Source organism: Microtus oregoni, unplaced genomic scaffold (assembly GCF_018167655.1).
Source record: "Microtus oregoni isolate MIOR12 unplaced genomic scaffold, Mior012 000019F_ref0000042, whole genome shotgun sequence".
Lineage (NCBI taxonomy): Eukaryota > Metazoa > Chordata > Mammalia > Rodentia > Cricetidae > Microtus > Microtus oregoni.
In genome coordinates this window covers 7,679,078-7,705,265 of record NW_024543078.1, presented here as the reverse complement: position 1 = coordinate 7,705,265, position 26,188 = coordinate 7,679,078, and the positions used below count along the sequence as shown (strand labels likewise).

Genomic DNA, 26,188 nt, shown 5'->3' with positions numbered 1-26,188 from the left:
TTAAAGAAATGGTGTAACAGTGCATATTTAAACTTTGAGAAGTGTAGATTCCCACCAGGACTTTTGTCTTGATGGGGGGTGGGCTAGTTTTAGCAGGGAACTGAGCCAACCTTGAAAAGAAAGCAACCATTTCAACAGTATATTACAAAAATTCTTATTCCGAGCTACAGATTCAACAAAAGTCCAATAAAACATCTAAAATTTTATGCTATCAACGATAGAAAACCAATGATAAAAGGTCATCATGAATGAAAAAACAATCAACATAAGACTGAATTAATAGCCCAGTGACATTATCAGACTTGAAAACTTCAAATACAACTAAAATAAAAACTATAGTATTTGAGAAAGAATAAAGAGATCAACATAACATGAGTGCAAACAGAAATAAGAGCACAGTTCAGATATGTTCAGTGTTGACCAACAAGATCAGCAAGCCCAGTAATGATAGCCTTACTAACACAGCCCCTGCTCAAACACTGTGGCATTCATATGCAAATGTAGTAGGAACACAGATGCTAAGCTCTTTACAGCATTAACTCCAGAAGCCTCCTACCTGCCTGCTAAGTGGAAACAACAGACCTTCAAGAAAACACTAGAAGCCGGGCGATGGTGGCGCACACCTTTAATCCCAGCACTCGGGAGGCAGAGGCAGGCGGATCTCTGTGAGTTCGAGACCAGCCTGGTCTACAGAGCTAGTTCCAGGACAGGCTCCAAAGCCACAGAGAAACCCTGTCTTGAAAAACCAAAAAAAAAAAAAAAAGAAAGAAAGAAATAAAGAAAGAAAAGGAAAAAAAGAAAACACTAGAGAAACTAGGGCTTTCTGAGTTAGCAGGTGTGCTCATTCTATGACGAGGTCAACAATAATTATGTTTCCTCAGAAGGGCTGCTGCTCCCCATGCTCAGGAAGGAAGGCATGGCAGGAACTCATGCAAGGTAGGAACCTGAGCTAATGCACAGGCCATGTGCTGTTTACCGGCACATTACGTTAGATTAAAAAGTGAAGACTCATATAACCCTAGGGTCTCTGTACAGAATTAGGAGATACAAGGAGACATGGCAAGTGCAGACATATCAGCTACTGGCTACCCATGGTACTTTACAGTTCAATGTTGTGACTCTAGAGAATATTTAGGAGCAGGGCCAGGTGTGTTAATTAGAAGTGCAGTGTGCTGGGCAGACTGATCAGAAGGCTATCCCTGTATTTACACGTACGCTTCCCGCCTCTATATCATCTTGCTTTCCTGAGAGCAGAGCCTCACGATCAAGAAGCAGAATATGCCAACCAATATTATTACAACTAAAGAGAGAACAGCACAGGTCAAGGAAAACCAGTGCCACTGACAACTAAGCTGGTGATCGTTCCCTCGGCTCCCTTAGGGGAACCGCCTTTAAAAACGTAGCCCCATTGCCTGAAAATGATCCTGAAGTTTGAGGTGAGGAATTCAGTAATCAAACTAATCTTAAATTCCCTCCATTTCTTGATGAGGACTATGAGAAGCTATGAAAATGCTAACTTCACAAACTAGGCAAGGTAGGACCCAGCAGGAAAAAGGAATTGATTTACCATTTTTTTCCCCAGTTTCATGATCTGCACTTTGTATTTCCAATGCTATTATTTCAGCAAAATCAAAATATCTAATATCTAATTATGCACTATCCAATCCATTTAAAATTCTAGAAGGCAAAATGGAAATGAACAGTCCTTGTACAGCATCTTGAGAGGGAAAAAAAGAACTACGGCTTTGTACAGACTAAAACTGGCTTCTGGTTTCTATCTAAACTTGGAAAATAGACGGTGAAGGCACATGCTAATCATGATTATAAAATGGATGGACAGTTCTAGCTCATAGCTCAGCTGACAGCTCTTGGATGGGTCCAAGGCGCATGTGGTACTATTGTCACAACTTGGAAATAATTGATAAAAACAGCAGAAAGCAGAAGGTGATGGGTGGATGAAGATGGCTTTCCCTTCCAAGGTGACCCTGCTGGCAGCAAACATCTCTAAATTCCAGCACACAAATATCTGGCAATTTCAAAGCACAAGCTTATGTTTATTTACCCCATCTTACTTGTGACCATGATGCCAGTTATGAGGATCAGAACCAAGAATTCTGGAGTGACTCCTGCCATTTTCAAGGGTGCATTGAGTGGGTGCTCTTTGGCTGGCAAGCGCAGTACGAGGAAAGAAAAGCTGCATAAAACCATCTTCTACAGGTACTGATTCACCAGCTTCAGAAACCTGCAATGGCTGCAGAGTAGGCTCATATGCTACAACTGTGTGCTGCTCTGGCAGAGGACCTGAGGTTGGTTCTAAACATGTAGAACAGTTTGGTCATATGCCTAGCTCTCCAGCTCGAAGGGATCTGACCCCATCCTCTGGCCTCTTAGAGGACTAGGACAGCATGCACATACATGCACAAATAAAAATAAAGCTTAACTGATGTGGGAGTGTCTTATATCAATCTGTTGATTTCATTGGTTAAGCAATAAAGAAACTGCTTGGCCCTGATAGGTTAAAACATAGGTGGGAGGAGTAAACAGAACAGAATGCTGGGAGGAAGAGAAAGTGAGCTCAGACTCGACAGCTCTGTTCTTTGGAGCAGATGCCATGCTCCCCTCTCCCGGGCACACGCGATGAAGCTCTGACCCAGGATGGACGTAGGCTAGAATCTCCCTGGTAAGCCACCTCGTGGGCTACACAGATTATTAGAAATGGGCTAGTCCAGGTGCAAGAGTTAGCCGAGAAGAGGCTAGATATAATGGGCCAAGCAGTGTTTAAAAGAATACAATTTGTGTGTTGTTATTTCTGGGCATAAGCTAGCCAGGCGGCCGGGGTGCTAGGGACGCAGCCCCACTGCTCCTATTACTACACTTAACAGAAAATAAAATAAAGGCTATGAGGAAAGCCCCAGGCAATGTTAAAAAGAAGCATGTTCTTTACAGTATATTTGTATTTTATTTATATGTTATATTTACAGTATATTTACTTGAGGTCTAAAATGCAGTTTTCTTCTTAGAAACCCATCATCTTGTCATATTTTATGTAACCATTGCACAGAATATACCTATGGCCAGGTATGATGGCTTATGCCTTTAATTCTAACCCTTGGGAGCAGAGGCCGATGGATCTGTTGAGTTCAAGGTCAACTGAAACTACAAAGTGAGACCTGAGCTCAAAAATAAAAAATTATATCTAAGAAATGGAGATGATAGAAATTCTTTGTTCTAGGGAAACTATTCTATTGAATGTAATCCTTGAAAGCTAATAGTGTATCATGGAATTTATCTTTTTCATTGGAAAGATCCTTATAATTATTTGAATGCTTTTGCAATGATAAAAGAATCAACCTTTAGATGTTTGACAAAATACACCTATTGACTTAATACTTGGATTTGCAGCTGGAGAGATGGCTCAGCTTTTAAGAGAACATACTGTTTCTTTTGCAGAAAACTTAAGTTGAATTCCATCACATAAATCACGCAGAGAGACACTGACTCAAAAAAGAGAACATACCACAGATACTCCTTTCTTTAAGGTTTTCTGAGATAGGCTCTTACTGTGCAGCACTAGCTGGCCTGGAACTCTCTATGTAGATGTGGATGCCCTTAAATTCACAGACGCTGGACTCCCTAAATCTGTTGACAAGGAAATAATAATAAAAAGTACAGTTGACCATAAAGAGATAGAAATGGAGGTGCTCTTTATAAGCACGACTATTGGCCAACATCCTTGGTTCCCATCTTTCTGAGCATGAAGACAAAACAAACACAGCCAAGACACAAGAGCAAGAAATATTGTTTACCTACAACAGATGGGGAGAGCACGGGACTCATTGCTAAAGCTATGCTTTTCTTTAGCAAAGGAAGCATGGGGATTTCACTGAGGGGACACATTTACATAAAGGTCCACCCATTCCTAAGACTGTTCAGTTAACAGGTCTACTTCTGAACTTGGATACAAAGTAAAAGCAGAGATATTTAGGGGTAATCTTAGCTCAAAGTCAAGCAGCAACTTATACACAGTATAAAGATTATAGACAAAACTGCTTCTAGAATGTTCAGCTTCTACAAAGCTCTTAGCTGAAATAAAGTATATGATACTGTGCAAGCAGATTGCTTAGAAGTCAATACTACCTGTTAATTAAAATATATGATCTACCAATGCCAAAATTCTCACAAAATTAAAGGACAGAGAATGCAAATACAGAAAGTTGGTAGGGGTCATGAGAGAGGTACAGGAAGCAGGTTTGGAACACATGGAAAATGGCCCACAGGTTTGCATGGACATGCTGAATAGCCCTTGGAGAGGCAGAGCCCTGAGGATGACATATCCTGAGGACCTCATTCTGCTATGGAGCATAGCTCTGCCTGTTCCATTGTGGCCATCACGTCCCTTACAATCCATGAGTTGTGTGCAAACTCTAAGCAGGTTACTCTAACCAGTAACATTGGGCAGCGTTACTAGTACTTACAATAATAGTGATTGTTTTTTTTTTTTTGACATATTGCTGCTGAGGAAGATTAATGATTAAACCACCACACTAGAAAGAATTTAGAGAAGTTGAATGTTAGTAAAGTTAGGTTAAGATATTTTTGTTTAAGGTTTTGGTGTAGAAAATCTTGGGGGAACAATTTAAAGTTTAGAAAGGCACAGTTTTGCTAGCTGAACGAGGGACATTGAGGTCAGGGAACAAGGACAAAGGCAGTCTGGTTATTACTAGCTGATGTGCCTTTCTTGCTAAAAATGGGTGGTGATTAACGGTGGTCATTAACATCTTGTACCCATTTTTGCCCTCAACTTCCTGATATGATTTAATAAAAAACTGTTGATGAGTAGGTGTACCCTCTGAGGAATTAAGTTTTTATATATAAAGGTTGAGATTTGTGATTCTTTTTTTTTAATTTATTTATTTATTAAAGATTTCTGCCTCCTCCCTGCCACCGCCTCCCATTTCCCTCCCCCTCCCCCGATCAAGTCCCCTCCCTCATCAGCTCGAAGAGCAATCAGGGTTCCCTGACCTGTGGGAAGTCCAAGGACCACCCACCTCCATCCAGGTCTAGTAAGGTGAGCATCCAAACTGCCTAGGCTCCCCCAAAGCCAGTACGTGCAGTAGGATCAGAAACCCATAGCCATTGTTCTTGAGTTCTCAGTAGTCCTCATTGTCCGCTATGTTCAGCAAGTTCGGTTTTTTTTTTTTTTCAGACCCAGGCCAGCTGGCCTTAGTGGGTTCCCGATAGAACATCCCCATTGTCTCAGTGTGTGGGTGCACCCCTCTCAGTCCTGAGTTCCTTGCTCGTGCTCTCTCTCCTTCTGCTCCTGATTTGGACCTTGAGATTTCTGTCCGGTGCTCCAATGTGGGTCTCTGTCTCTGTCTCCTTTCATCGCCTGATGAAGGTTAATATTCAGGAGGATGCCGATATGTTTGTCTTTGGATTCAACTTCTTAATTAGCTTCTCTAGGATCGTGAATTATAGGCTCAAGGTCCTTTGTTTATGGCTAGAAACCAAATATGAGTGAGTACATCCCATGTTCCTCTTTTTGGGTCTGGCTTACCTCACTCAGGAGAGTGTTTTCTATTACCATCCATTTGTATGCAAAATTCAAGAAGTCCTTGTTTTTTACTGCTGAGTAGTACTCTAATATGTATATATTCCATACTTTCTTCATCCATTCTTCCATTGAAGGGCATCTAGGTTGTTTCCAGGTTCTGGCTATTACAAACAATGCTGCTATGAACATAGTAGAGCATATACTTTTGTTGTATGATAAGGCGTCTCTTGGGTATATTCCCAAGAGTGGTATTGCTGGGTCCAGGGGTAGGTTGATCCCGAATTTCCTGAGAAGCCGCCACACTGCTTTCCAAAGTGGTTGCACAAGTTTGCATTCCCACCAGCAATGGATGAGTGTACCCCTTTCTCCACAACCTCTCCAGCAAAGGCTATCATTGGTGTTTTTTATTTTAGCCATTCTGACAGGTGTAAGATGGTATCTTAAAGTTGTCTTGATTTGCATTTCCCTGATTGCTAAGGAAGTTGAGCATGACCTTAAGTGTCTTTTGGCCATTTGAATTTCTTCTGTTGAGAATTCTCTGTTCAGCTCAGTGTCCCATTTTATGATTGGGTTGATTAGCCTTTTACAGTCTAGTTTCTTGAGTTCTTTATATATTTTGATCAGACCTTTGTCAGTTGCAGGGTTGGTGAAGATCTTCTCCCAGTTAGTGGGTTGCCTTTGTGTCTTAGTGACAGTGTCCTTTGCTTTACAGAAGCTTCTCAGTCTCAGGAGGTCCCATTTATTCAATGAGGCCCTTAATGTCTGTGCTGCTGGAATAATAAATAGGAAGTGGTCTCCTGTGCCCATGTGTTGTAGAGTGCTTCCCATTTTCTCTTCTATCAGGTTCAGTGTGTTCAGACTGATAATGAGGTCTTTGATCCATTTGGACTTGAGTTTTGTGTTTGGTGAAAGTTATGGGTCTATTTTCATTCTTCTACAGGTTGACATCCAGTTTTGCCAGCACAATTTGTTGAAGATGCTCTTTTTTCCATTGTATACTTTTAGCTCCTTTATCGAAAATCAGGTGTTCATATGTTTGTGGGTTAATGTCAGGCTCTTCTATTTGATTCCATTGGTCGTCTTTGTAGTGAGCCGGACAGGATCGCCATTGCAAGATGGCGCCGACATCCTGTCTTGTTGGTTATAAACAACTCCATATTTGGCTATGGCTTTGAGAGTTGCGCGTGCCCACTTCCCACATGCGCGGTGGATGAGGATCCTTGAGCCTATTCCGATGCGGTCTGGTGTCAGCTGTTGGTGGCAGCCAATCACAGGGCGACCCGTGTGCCAATTCCCTATTTAAGCGGCTGCCTAAGTGCCCCCGGCCCCTTCGCTTCATGCTGTCTCTCCCCTTAGCTCCCTGCCCCTTAGCTCCCTGCCCCTTCGCTTCATGCTCTCCCTGCCCTTCCCTTCTAGCCCCTTGTTCTCCTGCCCCCCTCATTCCCGGCTCCCCATCAATCAAGGGCACTCCAGTAAAAGCGTGATCTGAGTGGAATCCTGATGTGGTGGTCATTCTTTGTCGCTGGTTGAGAAGTCCGCCACACGTCTTCTCTGTTTTTATGCCAATACCAAGCTGTTTTTTTTTTTTTTTTTTTTTTTTTTTTTTTTTTACTGTAGCTCTGTAATAGAGTTTGAAGTCAGGGATGGTAATGCCTCCAGACGATCCATTATTGTATAAGATTGTTTTGGCTATCCTGGGTTTTTTGTTTTTCCATAAAAAGTTGAGTATGGTCTTCTCCAGATCTGTGAAGAATTTTGATGGGAGTTTGATGGGGATTGCATTGAATCTATAGATTGCTTTTGGTAGAATTGCCTATTTACTATGTTGATCCTCCCAATCCACGAGCAGGGGATATCCTTCCATTTTCTGGTGTCTATTTCAATTTCTTTCTTCAAACACTTAAAGTTCTTGTCAGACAGATCTTTCACTTCCTTGGTCAGAGTTACCCCAAGATATTTTATGTTATTTGTGGCTATCGTGAAAGGTGATATTACTCTGATTTCCCTTTCTGTTTCCTTATCCTTAGTGTATAGGAAGGCCACTGATTTTTTGGAGTTGACCTTGTATCCTGCCACATAACTAAAGGTGTTTATCAGCTGTAGGAGTTCTTAGGTAGAGTTTTTGGTGTTGCTTATGTATACTATCATATCATCTGCAAATAATGAAAGCTTAACTTCTTCCTTTCCAATACGAATCCCCTTGATCCCCTTAGGTTGTCTCATTGCTATTGCTAGAACTTCAAGCACTATATTGAAGAGGTATGGAGAGAGTAGACATCCTTGTCGTGTTCCTGATTTTAGAGGGATGGCTTTGAGTTTTTCTCCCTTCAATTTAATGTTAGCTGTTGGCTTGCTGTAAATAGCTTTTATTATATTTAGGTATGACCCTTGTATCCCTAGTCTCTCCAAGACCTTTATCGTAAAGGGATGTTGAATTTTGTCGAATGATTTTTCAGCATCTAATGAAATGATCATATGGTTTTTTTCTTTCAGTTTATTTATATGGTGGATTACATTGATAGATTTTCGTATGTTGAACCAGCCCTGCATCTCTGGGATGAAGCCTACTTGATCATAATGGATAATTTTTCTAATGTGTTCTTGGATTCGTTTTGCCAGTATTTTATTGAGAATTTTTGTGTCGATATTCATGAGTGAGATAGGCCTGTAATTCTCCTTCTTGGTTGGGTCTTTGTGTGGTTTTGGTATCAGGGTAACTTTAACTTCATAAAAGGAATTTGGCAATGACTCTTCTGTTTCTATATTGTGAAATACATTAAGGAGTATAGGTATTAGGTCTTCTTGGAAGTTCTGGTAGAATTCCGCATTGAAACCATCTGGTCCTGGGCTTTTTTTGGAAGGGAGATTTTTGATAACAGTTTCTAATTCTTCGCAACTAACAGGTCTATTTAGATCGTTCACCTGGTCTTGGTTTAGCTTTGGTAAATGGTACTTATCTAAAAAAATGTTCATTTCTTTTGTATTTTCCAGTTTTGTGGCATACAGGCTTTTGTAGTAAGATCTAATGATTCTCTGACTTTCCTCCGTGTCTGTGGTTATGTCCCCCTTTTCGTTTCTGATCTTCTTTATTTGCGTGTTCTCTCTCTGTTGTTTAATTAGTTTGGATAGGGGTTTGTCGATCTTGTTGATTTTCTCCAAGAACCAGCTTTTTGTTTCATTGATTCTTTGGATTGTTTTCTGTGTTTCTATTTTGTTGATTTCTGCCCTCAGTTTGATTATTTCCAGTCTTCTGCTTCTCTTGGGTAAATTTGCTTCTTATTTCTGGAGCTTTCTGGTAGGCTGTTAAGTCCTCTATGTATGCTTTCTCCGTTTACTTTAAATGGGCACATAGTGCTATGAATTTTCCTCTTAGCACTGCTTTCATCGTGTCCCATAGGTTTGAGTATGTTGTCTCTTTATTTTGATTAAATTCAAGGAAGACTTTTTAATTTCTTTCTTAATTTCTTCCTTGACCAAGTTGTGGTTCAGTAGGTAACTGTTCAGTTTCCATGAGTTTGTCGGCTTTCTGGGGGTAGCATTGTTGTTGCCTTCTAACTTTAATCCATGGTGATCTGATAAGACACAGGTGGACACTGATTTTTTTTTTGTATCTGTGGAGGTTTCCTTTGTTTCCGAGTATGTGGTCAATTTTCGGGAAGGTTCCATGAGCTGCACAGAAGAAGGTATATTCTTTCTTATTTGGGTGGAGTGTTCTATAGATGTCTGTTAAATCCATTTGCTTCATTACCTCCAATAATTCTCTTAATTCTCTATTAGGTTTCTTTCTGATTGACCTGTCCATTGGTGAGAGAGGTGTATTGAAGTCTCCTACTACTAGTGTGTGCGGTTTGAAGTCTGCCTTGAGTTCTAGTAATATTTCTTTTACATAAGTGGGTGCTTTTATATTAGGGGCATAGATATTCAGGATTGAGACTTCATCCTGATGAATTTTTCCTGTAATGAGTATAAAGTGTCCATCTCAATCTCTTCTGATTGATTTTAGTTTGAAGTCAGTTTTTTTAGAAATTAGTATGGCCACACCTGCTTTTTTCTTAGGACCATTTGCTTGAAACACCTTTTCCCAACCCTTTACTCTGAGTAGATGCCTGTCTTTGTAGTTGAGATGTGTTTCTCGCAAACAGCAGAATGTTGGATCCTGTTTTCATATCCAATCTTTTAGCCTGTGCCTTTTTATAGGTGAATTGAGACCATCAATATTAAGTGATATTAATGACCAGTGGTTGTTTACTCCGGTTATTCTTATTGGTTTTGGTAGTAGAGTTTGTGTGTCTCCCTTCTTTGAGTTGTGCTGTTGAAGGGTTGCTAGATGCCTGAGTTATTGTAGGCAGTGTTGGCAATGTTGGATTCCTTGGGTTGTGATTTTCCTTCTATTACTTTCTGTAGGGCTGGATTTGTGGCTACGTATTGTTTAAATTTGTTCTTATCCTGGAATGTCTTGATTTCTCCATTGATAGTGAACAGTAGCTTGGCTGGGTATAGTAGTTTGGGTTTGCATCCATGGTCTCTTAGTTTCTGAAGTACCTCTATCCAGGACCTTCTGGCTTTCATGGTTTCCATAGAGAAGTCAGGTGTAAGTCTGATCGGTTTACCTTTATAAGTTACTTGGCCTTTTTCCTTTGCAGCTCTTAATATTCTTTCTTTAACCTGTATATTTTGTGTTTTGATTATTATATGGCGAGGGGATGTTTTTCTTTGATCCAGTCTGTTTGGTGTTCTGTATGCTTCTTGAATATTCAAAGGGATATCTTTCTTTATGTTGGGGAAGTTTTCTTCCATAATTTTGTTAATAATATTTTCTGGGCCTTTGAGCTGTGACTCTTCTCCTTCTTCTATTCCTATTATTCTTAGGTTTGGTCTTTTTATTGTGTCCCATATTTCCTGAATGTTTTGTGATGAGAATTTGTTGGCTTTGCTGTTTTCTTTGATCAGTGCGTTTATTTTCTCTATGGTGTCCTCAACATCTGAGATTCTTTCTTCTATCTCTTGTATTCTATTGATTATGCTTGTTTCTGTAGGCTCTGCTCGTTGACTTAGATTTTCCATATCCAACTGGTCCTCTGTTCGTGTTTTCTTCCTTGCTTCCATTTCAATTTTCAATTCTTGAACTGTCTCCATTACCTGTTTGATCGTTTTTTCTTGGTTTCCCAGGGTATCATGTACGTATTTACTCATTTCTTCAAACTTTTTGTTATACTTCTCATCCATTTCTATAAAGGCATTTTTCACATGTTGTTTAAGGGACTTTATTGCTTTCATAAATTCATTTTTTTCCACTTCTTCTGTGTTAGGGTGTTCAAGTCCTTCGGTTGTAAAATCATTGGGTTCTGGTGTTTTCATGTTGTTTTTGAGATTATTGGGTGAATTTTTGCCTTGGTGCCTGCCCATCTCCTCCTCTCGATGCTATCTAATGGGTCTTTTAAAACCGGTTCAGGTTTCCCTGCTGGCCTGGGGCTCTTCTTAAAAAATGCCCTCACTCTGTTTCCTGGCTCCAGCCGGGGGCCACAATCCCTCTCACCCCTCAGAAGGGTCTTCAGGAACAGGACTCGGCTCCTCGCTTGCCAGGGACCTCACCAACCAAAGGCATACCTCTTTGATTTAATTGTAGTGGGGTGATCTGCTCTCGGTGTTGCGTGCCGATCCCCGTGTGATTCTTTTAAGATGTTTTGTAAGATACTTTTTAGATAAATAATAAAATGATTGGTTCTCTCTTTGTAGCCACAAAATGCAGCCTGCCAGTAAAAGAACTGGCTGAGAATACCACCTCACTTGCTTATACTCTCTTAACATGTAACAGTTGCTCAGACATGAATGAATGTATGTGGGTCTTTGGAAGATTTCTTTTTCATCTATAATTAAAACATTTAATTATGTAAGGGTACTAGTAAATATGTTGTCTTTTATTTCTACTCATTGTAATCATTCACTTGAAGAAAAATAGAATTTAATTGCACTGTAACTTTTTTATTATTTGAAATATTTTGCTGAGGGATATAAGCTGTGGGAGGAAAAGTAAAGTCAGACCTTGATGTGTTAAAGACATATGTATGTGTGTGTGTGTATGTGTCCTCCTCTTTTGCCAGTGCCAGAGAATTAAGTTTTGTTCTCTCACAGAAAAAAAAAAGTCTGTTGTGTGATTAGCCAGCAACTCCACACTTCCTTTTCAGTACCTGACCTGCTAAGAGCTGGTTTCTCAGCAGAAAACATTACAGAAAATTTGATGTGGGATGCCCCTCTGTATCTGTAAATACCATTGGTTAATAAAGAAACTGTTTTGGGTCTGCACATGACAGAATAGAGGTATATGGGGAAAACTAAACTGAATGCTGGGAGAAAGAAGGCGAAGTCAGAGAGATGTCATGGAGCCACCAGAAGAGAAAGATGCAAGTCGCCAGCTGGAACCTTTGCCAGTAGGCCATGAGCCTTGTGGTAAAATATAAAATGATAGAAATGGGTTAAGAGATAAGAGTGAGCTAGAAATATGCATAAGCTAATAGGCCATGTGGTGTTGTAATTAATACAACTTTTGTGTGATTATTTCGGTTCTGGGCAGCCGGGAACAAACAAGTGGCCTCTATCAACAAAAATTCATCTTTCATCTCTGTGGATGCCATTCTGACATGAACATCTCTACTGTGCTGTTTGATTTGCCTTTGAACAGACTGGCTAAGAGAAAGGTGACAGCAGTGTCCATGCAGGACAAGAAAGAGGTCATTCTAAGTAGCCCTGGTAACTGTCTCTTTAATAACCAACACCAGTGTGACTCCTAGTGACCTAGGCTGCGCTGGACAGAAAACATAGTCAAAAATGGACAACATGGGTCGCAGGAATAGCTCAGTAGTTAAGAGAACAAGCTGCTCCTCCAGAGCACACACACAGGTTCTATGACCAGGGCCCACAGGGCAGCTAGCAACGGTTCTAACCCCAGTTCAGGGTATTTGACTGCCAATGAGCATGGGATACAGTACACAGACCTGTATGCACCTCCACCAAAAAAATCAAGCACATGAAACAACTTTTAAAAATTAAAACACAATGTAGAAACCACTCACATCATAAAACATCTTTCTCCAGCTGGGTGTGGCACTCCAGAGGCAGAGGAAGGGGCAGAAGATTCTCTGTGGGTTCAAGGCTACCTTAGTCTATATAGTGAGTTCCAGGAAAGCCATGTCTCAAAAAACATACAGAAACTTATTTTTTAGCAAAATGATATGACGTTCCCCTGGTTATCTGGATAGGATCCCTACACAGGTTTCCTGTGGATAAAATCTGAGCAATCAGCCACTGTGACACCAAGCACTGCCTGAAGGCTTGCGTAAAAATCTCCTAGAAAGGGGGCCCCAGGACCCTGGACTCCCTGGAAAGTGTTTCTCTGCCATCTGACCTCACTGTGGTTGTACTATACCTTACACACAGAACTGCCTGTTTGTCTGTTTCTCTAACAGCTGACCTCACTATGGGTGTACTATAACTTACACACAGCACTGCCTTGTCTGTCTGTTTCTCTGCTATCTGACCTCACTGTGGGTATACTACAACTTACACACAACACTGCCTGTCTGTCTGTTTGCCTTCTTGTTTGAAAATTGCATTAATTCATTTGTGTAAGTGGGTGTACAGATGCTTCAATGGCAGGGGATAACCAGCAGGAGTTATTTTCTCTGTGTACTAATGAGCTTGCTCGTGTGGGCATGTGCATTGCTATGCTCACCACAGTGCACATGGTGCGATCAGGGGACAGCGCACAGGAGCCATTCTCTCCTTCAGCATATGAGGCCAGGACATCAAACCCAAGTCATCAGGCTTGGTGACAAGGGTCCTTCTACCTGCTGAGATGTCCTGCCTGCCCTATGTCTGGTTTTATCTGACTCTGGTGGACTCGCTCACTGCCCCTCTCACCACACAGTCACTGCCATTACAGATAGAAAACACTGCTGTTTCCATTATTACATTCATTGGTTTACATATGTATGTCAAACACATGAACTTGAGAAAATCCACAAAGAATATAACACTATCCAAAGAAAAACATTAGGGAGGATTATCAAGGCAGTTCAGAGTAAAAATGCCTGGGCCAAGACTGAGGACCTAGGTTCCATGCCCATTATCCACAGGGTAGAAGGAAAGAATGGGTTCCTGGAAGCATTCTCTGATCTCCATGTTTGCAGAATGGATTCCTGGAAGCATTCTATGATCTCCATGTTTGCAGAATAGCATGTGCATGTAGACACACACACACACACACCAAAACAGAAAACTACATCCTCCCACCATCCTACCATGAGAAGAGGCTTCCTGTCCATCTTCTGGGTCTGATATCCTTTCCTTCAGAGGTGATGCTGTTGCCATGACTCTCCTTACTAGCTGCCATGTGAACACCTATGGACACAGCTTGACAGCCTAGTGAGAGGGTTGGAAGAATTTGCTGGTTTTGCAAAAGGGAAGCACATGACATTCAAAAGATCACAATACAGTTTATTCCAGTGACAAAGCATTGCTATGTCCACATAGTCAGCAACAGCAGTCTTCAGTGACTTAGCTTCTGCAGCAAAGAATGCCACAGAAGCCTTGTCTAAGGAACAGATAAACACACTGCTGTAAGCATTAATTTGGACCTCCAAAATATATTGGGACAAAAGAGAGGCCAGCCTGAAATGATACTATATAAGCCTATATTTACTACATTTAAGCTGGTATGCATAAATGTATAATTCTAATATTCAGGATACTCTGGCCTATGAAAGGTCAAAGCCAACTGATGCTGTGAGACTCAGATGCAAGAAGTCTGAAAAACAACATTTATATTATACACCTTCAGATTTAACTTCTTTTCTCCATTTATTTGTTTGTTTACTTATTTATTTATATTTGAGATAAAGCCACACTATTCAGCATTTGCTGGCCTGGACAGTACTATGTAGAACAGGATGTCCCTGAAATTACAGACTTTCACCTACCTACCTCTTCCTCCTGAATGCTGGGACTAAAGTGCATCCCACTACCACCTGCAAACATTTTTTTAAACATAGGGTCTCACATACTCCAGTGGCTTCGGAAAATAGAGCAGTGTTGGCTACATAGCTTACATTATTAAAAGGAAGCGTCGGCGGCAAACCAAACAGTTTAAAATGTGGTTTTTAACTTGTGTAAATTGTATCTCAGTAAGACAAAAATTTTATAACGCATCTCTGATGTTACTATACATTTCACTGAAACTCTTTGCCTATAAATCCCAAGACAACTACCATTCCTGTGCTAGCAAGATTCCTTAGAGGTATTTGCAGCCAAGACTGAGGAGCTGAGTTCAACTCTTGTAATGCATAGAAAACCAACTCCTACATACTCTCCTCCTACCTCTACTATGCACTTTTGCATGTAGAGCCATTTCCCACCCTGCAACGTGTGTGCACACATATATGTTAATAATAAATGTAAATATATAGGTTCTTATCCCAGTGTTTGGTAATGACAATACCCTTACTCCCAATACTAGTAATATCCTTTACATGCCAACCCAATGCAACAGGATGAAATTAATTCTGAGCTACTCTTCCGAAAGTCTGGACTCTTTCCATTTTATCCATTTGTTCATTTATGTTTTGCAAAGGCTATCATAGCACAGTCTGAATTGTCCTGTGTTTCCAATTATACTCCTTACTAGGCTAGACTTCATGGAATCGTCCTGCTTCAATGTCCTAAGTGGAAAGATTACAGGCTTGAACCAAAAGACGCAGTGTCCATCTCTTAAAAGAAACCGACTAAGGTAGCATCACTTCTAGATTTTATCATTTATGCATTTCCTAAAAGACCCCAGAATGTCGATGTCAATTTTGGCAAGAACCCCTTCGTGACCAAGTGTTATACACTTGTGTCCGGAATGGAGGCATGTGCAAAGAGAGGCAGTAAGACTAACATCCGAAAGAAGTCAGGGGCTGCGGCTGAGGCTCCGTGGTGGACTGCTGGCCTCGGATGCACAGCTCCCTGGTTTTGATGACTTCATCTTAAGAACAGATATATCTTTGTTATAAGGTCAGCATAAGTTAATTTCTGTTGGTAGCAACTTTCCAGTTGCCCATGCTTTAACCTGTTTCTGGAATTTGACATGCTCACCACTCTACAGAGTTTGACCAACAGCTTTATTGTATCCTGATAAGATGTTCTATCAAATAGTTTTGGAATGTTCAGTCAAGTTCCTAAGTAACCAAATACCTCTAGAAATTCCCCAATCCTTGAAAATCCCCCAGTGTTGCAGTTTTTTAACTAAATAACCCCACTTCTGTGTTTGTTACAATTTTCTCATACCCAACTTTAAGGAGATAGCCCTTTCTAACATTAAATAAAAATTGCTTATAGACCAAAAACTGTGGGTAATGGTCTTTTCTCTCTTTAGGTGGGATTAACAATTCCATCCTCAGAAGGGCATAAGCGAGGTATGGCAGCTCATGCCTGTTATCCCAACAACAGGAAGCAGCAGTGGGAGGCTCTGGAATTCGAGGTCATGCTGAGTTTGAGGCCACCCTAGGGTTAACTCTGATCCTGTCTCAGAATAAGCAAACAAGAAAAACCAGTTGGAAAAGAAATTCTGGAAACCTTTCTCCACCAGGACAAGTTACACTGTGTAACAAACCACACGTGTAAGAAATGCCCAGGATAAAAGGGAGATGATATTATGAAAATAACCCATAAAGGGTCAGGAGCTGGGGGAAAAGCAGGCTCGCAAGCTCACAGGGAAAATCACCTTTACTGTGCAAAGCATGAGGCCCTGAGTTCAGTATGGAAGATTGTACAGATTTTAAAATTAAAAAAAAAAAAAAGGTGTAGAGGGTTTGATTGAACCGATGGTCAAAGCATTTGTCAAAAGATGGTCCACTGCTGGGACTAATGGAGCATGTGATCAAACCGGACTCTCTGAATGAGTCGGACTAGGAGGGCTGACTGAGAAGCCAAGGACAATGGCACTGGGTTTTGATCCTACTGCATGTACTGGCTTTGTGGGAGCCTAGTCTGTTTGGATGCTCACCTTCCAAACCTGGATGGAGGAGGAAGGACCTTGGACTTCCCACAGGGCAGGGAACCCGGACTGCTCTTTGGACTGGAGAGGGAGGGGGAGGGGAAGGGAAATGGGAGGAGGTGGAAATTTTTAAGTAAAAAACAAAACAAAACAAAAAAAAAAAACAACTAAGTTTAAGATCCAAGGCATCTTAAACTTCTGATTTAAAGAAATTTTATGTAATAAATTTGTGTTGTTTAAAAAAAAAAAAAAAAGATGGTCCACTGAAAAAGTGTTTGGAGACGCCTGATATCCTGTGTCTTAGTGATGAAGGGATTTTAAAGTCCTCCACAACGGAAAGGCCCAGAGGACAAGCCCTTCATTAACCGTATAAGATGCCAAGTGTTGAGAAGAGCACTGCAGACGGATCCTACACCTGAATGTTCAGTGCCAAGTGCAGAACTTCTAGAAGATACTACCGAAACCAGGGCTCTCCAAGTTCAGCAAAATTGACTTCCCTGACAGCAGTAAACACAGCACATGCCTGCTCATTTCCTGGTGACTTCAACAAGGCTGTTTCTAACCACAAACGTCCTCCCTTCTCCGAGCCTCACTCCCCACGTGTTCTGCGGCCGCAGACCTCGGAAGGAAGTTATGCAGAGGCACTAGGACCCGGGAGTTACAGGGACAGCAGGAACCTCGCGGGGCACCGTTTCCACAGCTCTGGGATCGACAACAGACCCCGTAGCTCCTCCACTTGTAGAGATGGCAGCTCCTCACTCACCTAGGCGCAGATTGTGAGCTTGCCCGGTTCTCTTCACAGCTTCCAGTAGTGGGTGACAGGGCAACACACGGAGCCACAAGAACCTCCCTCAGCCCGTGTGCAGATTGCACCTTGGCGGATCGGAAATGCCCTTGCAGATTGACTGGAGGGTGGCTTTGTAGGCGCTGGTTTGCCAGTGAAGTCTGAGTGAGAGGAGCAGCTCCCTTAGGAACAGAGTGTTGCGAAGGGACACAGCCCAACGGTACCCAGCCCTTGCTTCTATCCCAGGCACAATACTGTTTCGGACCTGCAGATATTGGCGTTGCAGCAGAACTTGCATCTGGACTGCAAAATTGTCCTTGCACTATTCTTGCATTAACTTCCCCTTCTTCCTCCTGGGCATACACAGAACATTACTCAATGTGCAGTGGAGCAACCCTCCTGCCTCAAAGCTGAAAGGGCCCTCAGACCGTGTAGATCAAATTTGAACCACCTGCTTGATATTCACAAGGTCTCAGCAATTTCGAAAAGGCATGACTAGGACTGCTCACAAACAGGACACTTGCCTAACTTTCCGTGTAATGACTGGATTGCTTTTACTCCGGATTACTCATTAGTGCTTGCTTCTGTGAATTAAATGTACAAGCCATTATGGAAGAACATGTTTTTTTCCATATCTGGACTGTCCTGGTGATTGCATACAGCTTGAACTCATGAGAGTTTGACGCATGTGACCTTTCTTAACCATTAGATTAAATTGTCTAGGGCTATGAATAAAGTTGGCTATTGAATGAGACTTTAGTCTGCCTCAGTCACCTGCTCCTTGCCCCCAGTTGCAATGCCTCTCTAGTGGGTCACAGCAGTGTGCCAACACAATCTCCAAACTTTTGTTTGTAAAGGAAGGGTCTCACATGATCCAATGCTTTCAAAATTAGAGCAGTGATGGCTATGTAGTGTCAAGGTGAACCCTTTTAAAATGGGAGATTTCGAGGAAGTCAGAAGTTGCCAATGTTTGCTGCCTCTTGGGATCCCTGTGAGAAGATCGTGGTTGAGCTCTGCCGGTAGGCTGTGGTGAGCTATGTGCATCTGTCATTCAAGAAGGAAGACTGGCAGACCAGGAATGCAGTGACCTATTGATGATGCGCATGTGAACTTCACTCAGGAAGAGTGGGCTTTGCTGGATCCTTCGCAGAAGATTCTCTACAATAATGTAATGCTGGAGACCTTCAAAAAACCTCACGGCTATTGGCTACTATTGGGAAGATCACGATATTGAAGAGCATCCACAATTTTAAACTGGTTCACCGTTTACACTACATTATTTCGCCATCACTGCTCTAATTCCACAAGCGCTGGATTATGTATATGTAAAAACAAAAGTTTACAGGTTGTGTTAGCACACTGCTGTGACCCCTGTGTTACAGTTTTGGCTTCCGATATGCAGTTTAGAGAGGTGTGAGCAATTCTAGGTGTGTTTCGTTGAAATTGCTGGTGCCTTGTGGATGTCAATCAGGTCGTTTAAATTTAACTTGTGTGGTTGGGGGCACTTTCAGCTGTGATGCAATAAGATCACTTCACGGCCCATTGTTTAATGATCTGGTATGGTAGAGTTTGGTTTTTGTGCCCTGCAGAAAGAAGGGGAAGTTCCTATTGTATGCAGTTATAGTTCAGGGACCACATGGCACTCCAGGTCCAATCTCTGCAGGTGTGGGACAGTGTTGTGCCTCGGGTGGAAGCCAGGATTGGTAACTCTCTGTTCCTAAGGGAGCTGCTCCTGTCACTCAGGCCTCAGTAGCCAATGACAGCTTCCAGATGTACTCGACAGTCAGAATAGGGGAGGACACTTCCGGCCCATAGTTAATTCTGTGCATGTCAGGCAGGGTACGTTGCTCCCACAGTTCCCTGGCTGGCATTCCCTGGCCTGACCATGCCTTTGGTGCAAGGCTGTTAAAGCTGCGTCACCTTTTCAATGACTAGCCTAAGTCCCCTCTTCTACAACTGGACTCCCCAGGAACTGCAATCCTCTTCCACATATGGGGATACAGGTCACTGAAGTTGTGCCACCATCTTTGCCATCTTCCTCTACAGTGCCAGACAAGCCCTGAGGAGTCATGTCAGGGAAGATATGACCCCCTCTACCACAGCTGGCCTCCACAGGGCCAGACACACCTAAGGGTACCAGGCGAAGGAAGCTGTGAACCCCTCTAATATGGATGGCCTTCACCAGGTTAAACAAGCCCTGGGAAGCCAGCTTTGAGAAGCTGAGACCCCATCTTCACAGGTGGCCTCACCCAGTCCAGGCAATCCTTGGGAATCCGGGCAAGGGAATCTGTGTCCCTCAATTCCACAGCTGGCCTCTCTGAGGGAAAGTCTCTGCAGAGCCAGGCTGGGGAACCTGTGCCCCTGTTCCATGGCTGGCCACCCCAGGGTCAGAAAGTCCCTGGGGAGCCATGTGTGGGAACTACACCCCCTCTTCCAAGACTAGTTTCTTCAGGGTAGAACAGAACGTTGGGTGCCAGACCAAGAAAACTGTGTCCCCTCTTCCATGGCTGCTCTGTGTCTCTTCTTTCACGACTGTCCTCCACAGGGTGTGCCGGGTCAGGGAAGCTCTGTCCACTCTTCCACATCTAGCCTCCCCAGGGCCTGCTAGGCAGGGGAAGCTGTGCCCCCCTCTCTCATGGATGGCCAAGGCAGTGCTAGATATGCCCTAAGATGCAAGGGTGTGGAGGTTGTACCACCCTCTTCCATGGCTGGTCTAAGGCCCTCTTGAAAGATTGGCCTCCCAAGGGCATTGAAACTCTTGGAAGCTGTGTTTCTCTTCTATGCCTCGCCCACTCAGGGACTGCCAGGCCCAGGAACATGCATCCCCTCTTCCATGGTTGGCCTCCAAAAGACAAGAAAGGCCCCGTGTTGCCAGACTGGGTTAGCTTCACTAACTCTTCCATGACTGGTCTAAGAAGGACTGGATGGGACCTGGGCAGGCATTTCATGGAATCTGAGCCTCCATCTTCCATGGATGGCCTCTGCAGGGCCAGACAGGCCAAGGGGAAACAATAGGGGTATCTGTATCCCCCTCTTCCTTAACAGACCTCCCCAGGACTGGCAATCACATTGAAATTGTGCCTCTCGTTTTCTCCTGGATTCTCCATAAGATGACAAGCACTGAGGGGCCAGGACAGGGAAGCTGTGGCCCCTCTTCCATGACTGCCACTTACCCTCTTCAATGGCTGACCTCCCCTAGACAGGACAGGCCCAGGGGTGCCAGGCCAGGGAAGTTATGCACAAACCCTCGGGATCCAGGCTTGAGAAGCTGCACTCCCTCTTCTATGGTTGGCCTCAGCAGGTTCAAACAGGCTGGGGAGCCACACTGGAGCAGCTGGCATACCAGGCTGGGGTAGCTGTGTCCAGTCTTCAATGCCTGGTCTCCTAAGAGATGGCCATGTTCTATGGATCCAGGACGTAGAAGTGGTGCTCCCTTGACCATGGCTGACTTGTGCCCCCATGTCCCTGAATGGTCTCCCTCCTGCCAGGTTGGGAAAGGTGGACCACCCATTCTTCAACACCTGGCCTCCTCAGGGCTGGACAGCCTTAGGAGAACTTGGCCAGTAAATCTGTGCACCCATTTTTGATGTTTTTCTCCAGCAGTCCTCACAGATCCTGGGGAACCAGGCTGGGAAAGCTGTGCCTAATCTTCCTGAGCTAGCCTACTGAGGGCCTGCCAGACCAGGGAAGGAGATGCACCTCCACTTCTACAGCCTGTCTCCCCAGGGAGCAACATGCCCTGGAAGTCCATGTGGGGGAAACTGTTCAACCCTCTTCCAAGGCTGGTCTTCCCAGTGTCAGACATGTTCTGGGGTGCTAGGCTGGGCACACTGCTTCCACTCTTCCATGGTTTGCATTCCTTGGGGTGGCCAGGCCCTTGGTTTAAGACTGTGGAACAGTGTCCCCCTTTCCACGGCTAGCCTGAGCCCTTACATTTATGGTTGGCATCCCCAGGACCTGCTACCCCACGGAAGCTGGGAATCCTCTTCCACAGGTAGACTCCCCAGGATCTGCCAGGATGGGGAAGGTGTGCCCCTTTTTGCTGCTGGCCTTCCCTAGACAGGACAGACCCTGTAGTACCAGGCTACATAAGCTGAGCTCCGCTCTTCCTAATCTGGGCTCCCAGGGCTGGTCATGCCCCATGGATGCAGTCTGGGGATGCTGTCCCTCTATTCCACAGGTGGTATCACCAAGACCAGCCATTCCCTGCAGAACCAAGCCAGGGAATTTGAGCACCCCTCATCTCTGGCTGGCCTATGGTGGGCTAGACAGGCAATGGAAAGCCAGTTTGTAGAAGCTGCACCCCTCTATTCCATGGCTGGTCTCTGGGGAGCCAGGGCAGGGCAGGTGTGCCCCACTCTTCATGGCCAGCCTCCAAAGGGCTAGACATTCTCTGGGAAGCCAGGCCTAAGAAGCTTGCACCCTGCCCAAACAGCTTACCTACACAGGACTGCACCATTCCTGGCAAGCTAGGCTGGGGAACCTGTGCCCCTTCTTTCATGTCTGACCTTCACATGTCCCCACAGTCCATGAGAGCCAGGCTAGTGGTGCTGGACCACCTCTTCCACGGCATGCCTCCCCTTGGACAGCCATGCCCTTGAGTATCAGAAAGTGGAAGCTGTGCCCGCTCTTTCATGACTGGCCTGTACCCCTTCTTCCAAGACTTGCCACGCCAGGACCTGCATGCTCAGGAATTTGTGTCCTCTCTTCTATGGATACCCACTCCAGGGCCTACCAGGCCAGTTAAACTGTGTGCCAGCTTTGATGGCTGGACTCCCCAGAATATGACAGGCCCCTAAGAGCCAGGCCAGGGAATCTGAATCCCCTCTTCCATGGATGACCTCTCCAGTACAGGACAGGCCTTGAGGAGCCAGACCCATGAAGTTGTACCACCCTTTCCCAAGGCTGGCCTACGCAATGCCACACAGGCCCTGGGGAGCCAGACTGGTGAAGCTGTGCCTCACTCTTCTAAGGCTGGCCTCACCAGGGCTGGTCAAGCACTGTGGTACCAGGAAATGTAAGTTGTGCCCCCTCCACCATGACACCCCTCTGCAGGGGTAATCATTTCCTAGGGATGCAGTCTGGAGAGTTACACCCCTTTTTCCATGGTTGGCCTTCCCTGTGCTGGCCATTCCCTGGGGAGCTAGGCCAGAGAAGCTGAGTCACCTCTTCCATGATTGGCCACAGCAGGGCAAGACAGGCCTGAGGAGTCACTCCAGAGAAGTTGTGCCCCCTTTCCTTGGCAGGCCATCTCAGGCAAGGCTAGACCCAGGGTTGCCAAGCCACAAAAGCTGCACTCCCTTTTCCAGGGCTAGCCTCCCAGGGGATGACCATGGCCTGGGGAGCCAGGTCACAGATGCTGTGCCCTATCTTCCATGGCTGACCTCTGCCCTTCTTCCAGTATTGACCTCCACAGGTACAGCTATGCCGGGCAGGTGAGCCTGCTCTTCCAAAGCTGGCCTCCTCAGGGCTAAACCGACCTGGGGGAGCGAGCCTGGTGAAGTTGTGCTCCCATCTTCAAAGGATTGCTCCACAGCGCCAGACAGTTCCTGGGGAGCCAGGCCAATGAAATTATGCCATCTTCCAGGCCTAGCCTCTCAGGGGCCTACCAAACAGGGGAAGACAAGTAACCTCTTTCTTAGCTTGCCTCCTCTGGGTGGGACAGGCCCTAAATAGCCATACCAGGGGCATTGCACACCCCTCTTCCATGGCTGAGCTCCCCAGATTCAGAGAGTCACGGGGGTGTCAGGCCAGGTAGCTGCTCCCACTCTTCCATGGCTGGCCTTTCTGCGATGGCCATGTCCTCGGTGCAAGGCTGTGGAAGCTGTGCTACCTTTTCCATGGCTTGCACCGTCTCTTGTATGACTGGAATCTCTAGGTCCCGCAAGACCATTGAAGATGCACACTCTTGTCCTCACCCAGCCTCCCCAGGGCCTACCAGGAAAGGGAAGGTATACTCACAGTTCCACGGCTGGCCTATCCAGTTTCCAACAGAAGCACCCGGAGCAAATCAGGAGAACCTGAACCCTCCCACTTCCATAGCAAGCCTGCCCAGGCTCAGGTAGACCATGGGGACCAAAGTGGGAAGCCTGCACCCAGTTCTTGCACAGTTGGCCTCCACAGGGCCAGACAGGCCATGGGGACCCAGGACTGGGGAGCTGTGTCCCCTTCTTCCATGGCTTGGCTCCACGTGGATGAACATGACTGGGGATCCAGGAGTGTTAATATGTGCCCCCTCTTCCATGTTTGTGTCTGCAGGACAGGATAGGCCCTGGATAGTCAATTTGGGGAAACTAAGCCCCAATTTACCATGGCTGGACTCTAAAGGGCCTGGTTTGCCAGGCCAGGGAAGCTGCACCTTCTCTTCCTTGGCTGGCATCTCCAGAGCCTAACTACTGTGGAGACCAGCCTGGGAAAACTGTATCCCCTCTTCTAAGTCTGGCCTCAACAGGGCTGGACAGGCCCTAAGGAGCCAGGCTGGGGGAGCTCTTTTCCCTCTTACATGTCTGGAAACCACAGAGCTGGAGAATGCCTGTGGAGCCTTGCTGGGGAAGCCACACTCCCCTCTTCCACAGCTGGCCTCTCCAGAACAGGCCACACCTTGTGGTACCAGGGTAGGGAAGCTGTGATTCCTATGCCATGGCTGGCCTCCCTGCAGACAGCCATGCCCTGGGGAACTAAGTCATGAAATCTGTGCCCACTCATCTTTGAATGGCCTGTGCTGCCTCTTCCACACCCAGCCTCCATAGTGCCTGCTAGGCTGGGAAGATGAACCTGCTCTTTCATGACTGACCTCCCTAGGGATGCAGAGGCCCAGGGAGGCCAAGTCGGTGAATCTGTGCCCCCTTCTTCCAAGAATGTCTACTGCAGTTCTAGACAGTTCCTAGGGAGCCGTGTCAAGGAAGCTTTGCCCCACTCACTCTCCCATGGTTGGCATAATGAGAACAGGAAAGGTCCTGGTGTGCCAGGCTGGGGAAGCTACAATCCTATTCCATGACTGGTGTGTAACACATCTTACATGATGGGCCACCTCAAGGCCTTCTAGCCCAGTAAACTTATACCCATTCTTCCACCACTGGCCTCCAAATGGCCTTCCAGGCTGGGGAACCTGGGCCCCACTCTTTCAATTCTAGCTTCTGCTGGTATGAACAGAATCTGAGGATCCAGGCTGGGGAGCCAGTGGCCCCCACTTCCACAGTTGACCTCCACAGAGATGGACAGGCCCTGGAGAGCAAAGACAGGGAAGCTTTGTCCCTTTCTTCCACAGCTGGCCTCACCTGGGCCTGTAAGCCTGTGGCAGATCTGCCTCCTCTTCTGAGCTAGCTTCTCCATGGCCCAGCAGGCTGCGGAAGTTTCTCATGTTCTTCTGTAGATGGACTCAACAGGGTTGGCCAAGCTCTGGGGTGCCAGACCATGTAAGCTGCATCCCCCTTTTACACGACTGTCCCCCTCATCAGCGGTCATACAGTGCGGTATAAGGTCAGGGAAGCTGTGCCCTCTCTTCCATTCTGGCTTCCCCAGAGCCTGCCATTTCCTGGTGACCCTGGCCAGGGAAATTGTGCTCTCCTACTCCACAACTGGCCTAAGCAGGGCCTTAGAGGCCTTGGGGAGTTTGGGTATTTAAGCTGTGACTCCTCTTTCATTAATACTCTATCCAGGGCCAGACTGACCTTAGGAATTCTGTGTCCCCCTCTTCCATGGTTGACCCATGCAAATCCAGAGATGACCTCTGGGCCCAGGTCAGGCAGGCTGCACTCCCCTGTGCCACATCTGACCTCCACAGTGCTGGGGACCCAAACAGGGGAAGCTGCACTGCCCTCTCCCATTGATCTTTATTGCAGGGCCAGGTAAACTCTGCAGAACCAGGAGGGGTGAGCTGCATCCCCCTTTCCACAGCTGTTTTCTGTTGGCCAGACAGGCCCAGGGAAGACAAAGCTGAGGCTGCTATGCTCCTCTCTTCCATGGCTGGCCTCTACAGGGCCATACAGGTCCTGGGGTATCAGTTCTGGTAAGCTGTGTCCCCTCTGCCATGACTGGTATGCCCTGGGCTAGCCGTTGTCTTTACATGAAAGGCTGTGGAAACTGTTCTCCCTCTTCCATGGCTGGGCTGAGCCCTGTTTACCACTACTGGTCTCCCCAGTTCCTGCAAGCTCATGGAAGCTGCACACCTCTTCCACAGATAGACTCCCGAGGTTCTGCCAAGCTGGAATGCCTGGCATCTCACCTGACTCTACCTTCTTTCCTCCTCTATCTCTGTTTGGATTTCCTGCCTTGCTATATTCTGCCCTGCCATAGGCCAAAGCAGCTTCTTTATTAACCAATGGTAATAAAATATTCACAGCATAGAGAGAAGAATTCCACATCATCTCACCTTTTCTGTCTCAATAAAAAGGAAGGTTTTAACTTTTATAAAGCAAAATTACATATAACAAAAGTTACCCAGCAAGAATTATCATTATAAATTTTAGTCTATTTACATTTTGCAAATTAAGGCAAATGCTCTTGTTTATCCTATCTTTGTGAGTAGAAAATTTTGTATCTAATTTATTTTTATCATAACTAAGGAAAACTATAATTATAGCTATCTAGTCTTCAACTCTACTAAAGACCCCAGAAGGATATAATATTATCTAAGTAAATAGTAGGTGCATTGTAAGCAACTTCCAAGGTTCTAGAAATGACAGAGAAATCTTGCTCCCTGGGCAGTTACCCAAACTTCTTTTTTAATATTGGGGCATCCATCTTCAGCCTATAGGCCCATAGTATCTGGCAGATTTTTTTAGTGATATGGGATGCCCCTCTGTATACTGTAAATATGTTC

The 26,188-nt window shown here is 45.0% G+C and overlaps 1 pseudogene; it reads right to left on the bottom strand.

Annotated features, from left to right (window-relative positions):
* Positions 1–26,188, bottom strand: part of LOC121459582 — a 91,965-nt pseudogene that overhangs the window by 12,908 nt on the left and 52,869 nt on the right.